General features: G+C 34.6%; 2 long non-coding RNA genes across 2 annotated transcripts in view; one reads left to right on the forward strand and one right to left on the reverse strand.

Annotated features, from left to right (window-relative positions):
* Positions 1-6,289, reverse strand: part of LOC148951891 (uncharacterized) — a 37,917-nt gene extending 31,628 nt beyond the window's left edge. Inside the window, exon 1 of the long non-coding RNA XR_016141758.1 lies at positions 5,398-6,289. This is a non-coding gene — a long non-coding RNA (uncharacterized LOC148951891). The remainder of the gene's footprint in view (positions 1-5,397) is intronic.
* LOC148951892 (uncharacterized) lies at positions 3,541-8,990 on the forward strand. The gene is made up of 3 exons (XR_016141757.1): positions 3,541-3,559; positions 6,323-6,452; positions 8,503-8,990. It is a non-coding gene; the product is annotated as an uncharacterized LOC148951892 (long non-coding RNA).
* Positions 8,991-9,272: the final 282 nt, after the last annotated feature.

Below are 9,272 nucleotides of genomic sequence, written 5' to 3' on the forward strand. Positions count from 1 at the left end.
GTGATTTAATCAAAGGGTTGAGGTACAATATATACATCAAAAGAATTGGCTTTTTATGCTGATTTCAAGCATGTAAACTTCATTCTGTTTAGTGTACCCATCAAAAGCTACCAACCTTATAAAATTGGTATGGTTTTTGAGAAAGGGGGGAACACCCTCAAAAAGTCAAGGAATTTTAATGAAAAGTGCACCATCAGGTTCAGCATATTGTTTGTAAAGGTTCCAACCTCCCATCTGAAAAAATGTGGATTTTTTTTTTGTCAGAAGAAAGATCACAGATATGTGTTTTTTTGTTGTTGTTTTTTTGTTTTTTTTACCAGTGTGGTTGTGCCAAACCAATGGTCCAAGAATATTGGGAGATGGGTCGTTTGTACAAAAATTAACAGTTCTAGAGCCCCTTCAAAGTGACCAAAAGTACTATAGGACCGCTAGCCCACATACCCCAGGATTATCTGATAAAAATTTTGGGATAGGCCTATCCAATTTGTTCACCATGTCTGAAAGATCAAATAACTATGCCTCTAGAGATGACATGACCCCCCACAACCTGGGTAGAAGGCTGCAAGTTATGAATTTTGCCTGTTATGTATGTATAGTATTGTTTATTTGGAAGTAAACAGACATTTTTGGGGGAGGGAGAATTTTCTGGGGGGATTTTCTACAGGGAGGATTTTCCATGGGCAGGGAAGTTACCGGGAATGAACTTACAAAGGGGAACTTTATATGGGTGAATTTGCCAGAACTATACAAAAATGTTTCTACTTTCTCTTTGCTGATTCAGTTTTTCATCTAGAAATGTTTGGTTAAATTGTCATGACCCTCCACAATACCTGGGGGAAGGGCTATTACATTATCGATTTTGCCTATTTTTTACACATAGTATTTGTTATTTGGAAGAAAACACACATTTTTTTGTAGAGGGAGTATTTTTCCTGTAGAGGGAAGTTTCTGGGGATGAACATGCAAGGGGAAATTTTTCCAGAACTTTCTACGAAATTTATCTTTCTTTCTCATCCTGATTCAATTTTACATCTAGAGTCATTCCAGGGAAGTTGTCCAGGGGAAATTTTCCAGAAAGCTAAAATTATCTGTGGTATATTTTTTGTGGAAGGGAGGATTATTCTACAGGAGAAATTCTCCATGGGGGAATTTTCCATGGCACAAATTCTTCATGGGAAAATTTTTGGCAAGAGAAACTTTCCATTGGGAGGATGAAATTTCCAGGAAATATTTCCACCAAGGAGTTTTTCTGACATGATTTCAAAATAGATTAGAAAATCATTGAAATTTTTTTTTTCAAATTAAAGTAGGTTAAATAGAATTTTCTTGTTTAAATTGTCCAGAGGAAAAGTTCTGGTTAGAATTTTCAGCTGGGATGGATTTATCATGGGGGGGGGGGGTAGATTTTATGCAGGAGGAATTTTACATGGACGAGAGAGATAGATTTCCTGGCATTATTGGAAAACGATCAGAAATTAAACAAAAAAAAACAACGTTTTTTTCAACTGAAACTAGGGAGCTATATTTAAACTTTAGGCAAAAAGAAATCATACTGCATATGAGGGAAGATATCCTCTCCTCAATGCCTTGCTCCATATGCTAGAGTTTGATTTATTTTTATTTTTTTTTTTTTTTTTTTTTTGTCCAGATTCCTACTGAACAACTCCTGAAAGACAAGGGCTATTTAATTAGAATAAGAAGCTTTTTAAACTACTAAAAAACATATACGAGCGCCATACCTCTCACATATGCAATAATTTCCGTTTCTTTTAAAGTTTTAATGCTGATCCTTCCTTTCATTAATAAAAAGAAAGTTTTTTTTTTAAACTTTTTTTTATTAAATCACTGAAAGGTAGAACCAATTCTCAGGGGAAAATATTGACATGTTGCTGCTTTTGAATAGCCAAAGTAGCCAGTCTATAATGTTAATTTATGTAAAAGTTCGTTTTTATTGTTTGATTTAGTATTACTCAAAGTTGAAGAAAATTGTGCAAAATAAGCTTTTATCACAATTTTTTTTATGTATTGAACTCTTGCAAAGCCAAGAGTTAATCTGAACAAAAAAACTGATCAGGAATATCAAAAGTAAAAATATTGATATATCGTTTTATCAAGTTATTGCCCAACACTATAATAGATACCAAAAATATTTTTTTTTTTTTTTTAAAATGAGATCTTACTCCAACCCAATCACTTTTGCTCACTTAAAAAGAGTACTAGAAGATTTAATTTTCACTTTCCAATTAGCCCTCCTAATCTTTTAGGATGTTTTGTTCAATACAATCATTCTTGGGGGAAAATGATAAAGATCCTCCTGAGCCTTTGCTGGCGCATAGGGCGTCGAATCGACGTTTTAGTTGATGTGTCTTCTTTACAGGGACAAGTAGGAAGCTTGTCGCCCAACCTTCTTAAGACAAGATCAAACCCTGGACCCTGTGTTGCCATGTAGAGCATCAATCCACTGTGCTACCCACTGTATATAAATTTAGACACTACGATCAATCCCTATCTCAACCATTAGACAAAGCTGGACTGAGATCTAGTTCCAAAAATTTGTATCTTGGTATCTTCCTTCTTCTATTTAACAGCAAAGCGGGCTTTTCAGTAAAACTATTTAGCCCTTTTCCTTCTGCTTCACTCTGTGGGCTACAGAGCTACAGGCTTGGTTGTCTCTTATTTATTAGATATTCTCAGATATCTTTCAGTAGATCTTTGGACTCAAGGAGATCAAATATAAGATGATAGATATCGATTTCTATGCTCTGTGTGTATGTATAGTTGGCTAGGCTCTTGGCTGATAGTGAGATTTTGTGGTGTTTGAAGCATTTTATTAGTTTGCAAAGCAAGGCATGTTGTGCAGACGTCAGCATATTACATCCAAGTAGGCTGTGGTCAATTGTTTTATTATTCATATTACAATGCCTGCAAAGAGGGGACAGGGGAATTGAACCACTTGAATTAGAAAACATATGAGAATGCAAGGAAATTTAGTCCATTTGTTCCAGAACGAATTCTATGATAAATTTTAGAAAGATACTTATTGGGAAAGGGGGATAGGATAGGATTAATCTTATTAAAATAAATATCTGATAGTCTCCATCAGTAAATATCTCTAATTGGGATTGGTCTCCCACTTGGCTGGTCAGTATTTATAGCATTTTTTGCTATTTCATCAACCTGATGATTACCACTTATGCCAGAGAGGCTAGGAATGTACTGAAAATAAGTTTTTATGCCACTTGAAGCAAGATTATCAATAATACTGAGACAATGATAAGTGTCAATGTCCAACTTATATTGAGGAGCTGAGGCCAGCAACTCAAGGCTTGATAGAGAGTCGGAATATATGGTAATATTATTTAAATTTACAATCAAAGGTTGGTTTTCCTTAAGGTGTTCTAATGCCATGATTATGGCATTTAACTCAGCAGACATTATAGATAAATTATTATATAATCTCTCGCCCAGTGCAATGTTCAGGTGAGGAAGGAAAACACCACTTGCTACCTTCTCAGTAATTTTTGGCCCATCAACAAATATTTGGAAGTTATTTTTATAGGTAATTGTATTAAGTTCTGCAAATTTTTTCTGGACAAAAGCAATGGGGGTTAAATCTTTATTCCACTTTGAGAATTCATTATTTATTATGGGACTTGACCAATTCCATGGGAGGGATCAGGGGAAAGTGGGTGCTATAGACTTTGCTGGTATGGGGAACTTCTTCTGAATATTGGCATACTCATCTGCAATGCCTCTATACATGGCTGGATTTCTTAACCAATTATGTAATGTGTGTGACCTTATTTGATTCAATTTTTGTAAGATGTTTTGTCAAGAGAAACCTACGTCTCTCCCTTATTGTTGTTAATCCACTCTCCATAAGCAAAAACTTGGTGCTTATTGGTTTCCTAAGACCAAATATGAGACGTATTATATTATTTTCTGTCGTTTCAATTTCTCGCATCTGGGTCTTTACACATACACCATAAACGATGAGGCCATAGTCAAAATGGGGTCTTATATGTGATTTATAAAACTGGAGTTAGATGTTCTCCTTACATTCCCAGGGTGTAGAAACAAGTCTTTTTAGTATAATTGTTTTTTTATAGCATTTTTTTATTGCGTTTGAAATGTGGAGGTGTAAATTAAGTTTTTGGTCAAGCATGAGACCTAGGTAATTAATATGATTATCTTCTGGAATAGTTGTTTTATTTAGAGTTAGTTTTGCATTAGCATGGTTTTGCTTCCGGTGAAATTGGATTATTTATGACTTGGTGGGTGCAATGGGTAAATCTGAATGTTGAGAGAATTTTTCAAACTGGAAAAGTGACTTTTGCAGATTTGACTGTGCTATCTCAAAGGTGTTGCCAGATGACCATAGAACCAGATCGTCAGCATATTGTAGATTTGTGTGGGGTAGGTTCATGTCCCAGATATATAGGGCAAAGAGGAGGCAACTGAGGACTGCTCCCTGAGGTAGGCCTTTGGTTATTGTCTTTTGGGGTGAAGAGGCTGAACCAACACAAACAACGCACTTCTATGACAGATTTAATAAAAGATACTAACTTGGGGGGTAGTCCAAGGTATAATTGGCTCATGTGTTTCTCTGGAGAGATTATTTGTAAAATTATTCCAGTATTTATATTTAGCATCTATTATAGTCCTTTTTAGATTAGATTCTGCTTGTAATTTTTATAAATATGTAGTAGGTGATGGTTTTTTTTTATGAATTTGCAAGGTGTTGAGGAGGGGGCAGCCTTCCTCATATCAGTAATGATTTCAGATCGTTTTAAGTTTTAATGTTTCTCCTTGATTTCGGTTGAAAAAACTTGTCTCTTTATCTAATGCCACCATAACACTACCTAGTTAGGTAGCACTGCTTCATGTAAATTGGTGTTCATAAATTTTGTCAATCCAGTTTCTGTCAAACTCTATTAACCCAGTCTCGGTTAACTATGGTTTCTGAGACACAGCAAAGAGAATAGCTTTTGGATTTCATTGGCTGCCAGTGAAGTTTTCACTAAAGCGTCCCTTTTTGTTTTCAATAATGAGCTTCCTGTATGGTTTATTTGCTTGAATCTACGCTAAACCATAAAAAATGTTTTAGAAAAAATCACTTACAATGACAAGTCAAAAAAAAAAGAATAAGATCACTAGACAAAAAATCTCTAGACATAGTGATAAAACACTGGGGGTGTCAACACAGGTGACAAATTATCCTTAACCAGTAATTGGGAAAGAGAAGTCAACAGAAATCATTTTTCCGATCCAGTGGTCAATTAGGTTAGAAAAAATGTTTTAACTGGTGAAATCATTAGCAATTAGTCCAACTCGGAAACAATTAGTTCCATAGAAAAAGGAGGAAATAGGCCCCAATTTTTGGCAGAAGAATCTTACCTTTCAGGCTAATAAAATCCAGGAAAACTTTACAACCATGTGTTAGGGCTCTGCAACCATTTAGCAGATTGTAGAATCATTTTTCCAGTGTGGGCTATAGCATTGTCACTTTTCATGCTGCTCGAACTAAACTGGCCTCTACTGTAAAATATTTTGTATATCAAACTTTATAGAAATTGAAGTAAATCTTATAAAATTAAAATGACACACTAAAGCAAAATGATCTAATTGTTGACCAGCGTACTGTAAAACAGTTTTGCTCACGTTCCCCCTTTGTCTTGTCAAAGTTTTAAGACGATTAGTTTTAAGACTAGCTGTGCCTGCAAAGTTTATCTGTGCCTGTTTATTTACACTTATTTGCGTAATATTTCCATAATCATTAAATTCAAGTATGATTAATTAGTCGAGAAAGTAGCTTTATCAACAGGGTATACTTCCTTTCTGCGCATATGATTTTACGACTGGTATCAAGTATGGTTCAGTGGCGATGACAAATTTGACTCACATATTAACATTTTATGAAAAGATAGGTTTTTTAAATCGGCTGTCTTAAGCCTTTTATGTAGTTGGGTAGGTTTTTCAAGTGCATTATTTAGGCATATGATGGGGTTTTGACTAAGTAAAAGTAAAAGACAGTAAAAAATTAATATAATATTCTATTTAAGTTGAAACGTAGTAGTGCCCTCTCTATCCCTCCCTTAAAATCGGCCCGTTACTCACCAGACACATTACGCTTTCTAAAATGCAAAAATTAAGAAAATCTAATTCCTGATTATAAAAGATAATGTAATGGAAAAATTATGGAAAAATAAAGTACTTTTCCCAAGACCTAAATTTTAATTTCTTAATTCCTAATTCAAATACTTTGTCTTTTGTATAGTCAGTTGTAGTTTGCAATAGTATACCAATTCTCTTCATTTATCAGGTTTAACGTTGGAGTGAGGAGGGGTCTTAGTCCCCCACCTCCGTCCCTACACTTACACACTACATTGATTGTTTGCATCGTTGTGATTTCAACATGGTATGATATAACATCCTCGCCTTTCAACTAAAATGTACGTATATATAGATTTTCTTCATGCAACGGACTAATACCAGTTTTGTCAACCCTATCATAGACAACCCTGCAAACATGCGCTTTTTTGTGATGACATTTCTCAAATAGAACAAGTTGAAGACTAATAACAATAATTTTAAACTCGTGAACAAGATTTTGTACTACGTTGCCAAAGACCTTCAAAGAGGAGGAAGCTATTTGCACTTCCGTCTGTTGGGCTGGTTGCAAACAACAGAATTTTGCATGATTGATTCACTTAACCATAAATGGAGATTCAATGACGGTTAATTTACGTGTTTATAATATATGGCGGAACAATATTCGAATTATTTACTAATTACCATAGACTTCAAGGCAGGAATGATTGTGATACTAATGCCTATACTTCGTCATAAAAAAAAACAAACAATGACTAATTTGATCAAAGAAATCAAAGAAACCAATTAATGCATATCTTTGATATTAACAATGATCAAAAACTTTTATATTATAACATAGGCTACTCATTTATTTTATTAATTTAGTAGCTTTGTACCTTAATTCACTGTCAGTTAATTGATGTATTAAAGGGATAACCTAGGTCAAGTTTAGTAACATTATAGCCAAGTTGTGCCAGGTCAAGAAGAAGATATGTTCGATAGAACATATACAAATATAGGTCAGAGTAGAGGTTAGTAGAAACGGGCCAAACTACTACAATTATTACGAACATGTTAGCTCTTGATTGTCAAAGAAACCATTTTTCGGATTTTTTCCATTCACTAAAACTCTTCCCATTTTATCAATGTCTGGTATTTTATCCATGGCACCAGTTAGAAGATAGGATAAGGGGGCGAATATTTGCCTCTCTAGCTTTGGAAAAATACGTTTTTATAGTACTTTCATTGAAAAATACCTTTTTTTTGGTATTTTCACTGTTAAATGTCGACAAATTTACTCAACCTAGATTTTGAAAAATATAACCCCCACCATTTTCGTGAATCAGTCCCCGGCACTCTATCCTCACTTACAGCACATTTTTATGTGTCTCAGTTTTTTACCCTTTTTTATGTTTAAGCGACCCTTTTAATAAAGAAATATTTCAGCCTCTTCCATGGAAAAGTAAGTCTTTTACGTTAAATCTGTACATTTTGGAGTTCTTCTCAGTTTCTTTTTTTTCTTTTCACTGATAGCCGCAATTGATATAAACTTAAATGCATTCTAAGACCGCACTGGCTATACATGGCGTATGAAACATGGAGAAGAAAGGATATAATAAATGGAAATTTGATTTACTATATCCTTTCTTTTCTGTGTTTCATACATAATATAAACTTTATCATAATTTTGAATAGTACTTTGTAAAAGCAAAATGTAATTAAATCTTTAACCCCAAAAAGCATGCACTTGAAGATATATACAACTTCCAAATATAATGGAGACACGGTAAGGGAGAAGACGATAAAAGAAAAACAAATTTTTCCTTAATAATTTAACCTTGCTCAAATGAGGTATTTGCCTTCATTTTACTTGCCACCTAGTAACGTTAAACTGCAATTGTTCGTAACTATTTTTCACTGGGAATGTAATTTAGTTCTGGCGTGACCAATTTGGCACTGCTCTGGACGACCGGAAAATGGTTGTTCAGTACACGTTTCTTCTCCTAATGTTATTTGAAGCGTTCCGCCTCATCAGCTTCAACGATATCCCATTCATTTTTACTTTATGAGACCCAACAGTCACAAATGATTTCACGGTAAGGGGGAAATATGTATTACTCTAATTTTAAAATCAACAAGCTATATGAAAAATTATGAGTTTTTTTGGGGGGGAGGGTGGCATAAAGGGATTGAGCGAATTTACCAGCTGCATACAACCCGTGTCCGGTTTTTCTAACTACAAGTAATTTGGTTTCTTTGCATCTTTTAAGCAAGAAAGAAAATTTTTAAGCCTTTTAAATTAATGAGGCTTTCATTTATGCATTATTGTTATATAGATGAGCAACCTCCTTTGACTCACTAAAGCAAGGAAAAGCTTCAGATTGAAAATGCTTCTTTTTATAATATCAGATTCCTGCCCAACGTTTTGCAGGAGCTCAGCCAAGACAGTTCATTCAAGCTCCACAACAATTCCTTCAGGCTCAACCTAGACAATTCGTTCAAGCTGCTCAGCGTCCTACTCAATTTGTGCAACAAGCACCCCGACAGCAGTTTTTTAAAAGAGTCTGAAACCATAACAAATTTTGTTTATTGATAAAAAAAAAAAATTAAAAACAAGTGGGCAGCATTGAAAATGCACCGAACTACTATCCGTCAAAAATTTAAGAAGATCTAAACTACAGAAACACTTCTGTTAAAGTCTTAATACAGCCTTGGAGCACTACGTGTACGTCTTCAAAAATAAAATTTAAAGCATAGGAAAACCCTTGAGAGGAATCTTTTCACATATGCAGGTATAACGTCACCTAGTCTTGATGATAAAAAATTCATCAGATAATTGACAGCCTCGAGCCCCTTTTCACCATCTTCTGAGTTTCCACACAAGACTAAATGTTGGACCGTCTATGTGAAAACAGAAGGGAAATATAAAAAGTAAAAACCTTCTCAACAACCATATACTACATCTGTCATTTGAGACATTCCACCCCAACATTACTACAGTCGGAACACATAAAATCCTTACTAGCTGCTAAGCGAGATACTCTATTAGATATAATTTCACCCCAAAATCAGATTTTATATCTATCATTACCCATAAATTTTGATCTGCACGGAAGGCAATTACAGCTACAACCCACCCAATTTCAGCCCCGACAATTTTCTTCACAGCCACAGCAAGT

This window comes from Artemia sp. Qi Xiang Cuo, chromosome 5 (genome assembly GCF_049724085.1).
Source record: "Artemia sp. Qi Xiang Cuo chromosome 5, ASM4972408v1, whole genome shotgun sequence".
NCBI lineage: Eukaryota > Metazoa > Arthropoda > Branchiopoda > Anostraca > Artemiidae > Artemia > Artemia sp. Qi Xiang Cuo.